Raw genomic sequence first — 867 nt, forward strand, 5'->3', positions numbered from 1 at the left:
TCCAGTGTGTGTGTGTGTTGTGTATGAGCATTGGATGACAATTGCACATACCCTGGTGCTTGCTATTTCTCCACATGTGGAATATATTTTAGTCACTGCTCAGCAACAAGAGGCCTTAAGTGCAAATCTTAACACTTAGAAATTTGCCATTGCCTTGGTGATTAGAATAAACCCAATCCCTGCTCTCATTCCCACTGTAGTCAAATTACAATTAAAGAAAATATATCATTATTACAAACCTGAAATGAGCCCCACAGGAGAGGTGCTCCTTGGGGCACAGCTTCATTAGACTTCATTAGACTTCATAAGACTTCATAAGACTTCATAAGACTCCAGCTTCATTAGAAGTTGACTTTTCCCCAGGAGCCTCTGAGGATTCTTGTTTAGACGATGGAACAACCAAGAAAAGTTCTTCTGGGATAAAGTCACTTTAAAGCCTGTTGCCATGGGAACTACGTTTCAAAATCCTCTCAACTGGGGTTTGACTAAAGTCATGTTCCCTGAGGAGCAGATGATGCCCAAGCAGGAAGCAGTGTAGGAAGAACTATTCTTAACTCTGTTCCTTTTGTTGCAGAACTGCCCTCTTTCCAAAACTTGAATTTCTGTATAGTGATTCTTTGTTTTATTTATTTCTATTTTTTTATCCTTTTAAAGTTACATTATATTTGTGTCATTTCATGTGTGAAATGTAAAGGAAATACAATGTCTCTCACAGACGTGCATTGACCCTCGGACTTCTAGTGGCACGAGGTTGGCCCCAACTGTACTGACCATCACCACACACCAAGCACAAGTTTGGTCACAGAACGTGACCCAAGACAAAGATGGCAACTGAAAGGTCTTCATTTGAAATGGCCTCCATTAGCT

The sequence above is a fragment of the Propithecus coquereli genome, unplaced genomic scaffold, assembly GCF_000956105.1.
Source record: "Propithecus coquereli isolate 6110/MARCELLA unplaced genomic scaffold, Pcoq_1.0 Scaffold678, whole genome shotgun sequence".
Taxonomy (NCBI): Eukaryota; Metazoa; Chordata; class Mammalia; order Primates; family Indriidae; genus Propithecus; species Propithecus coquereli.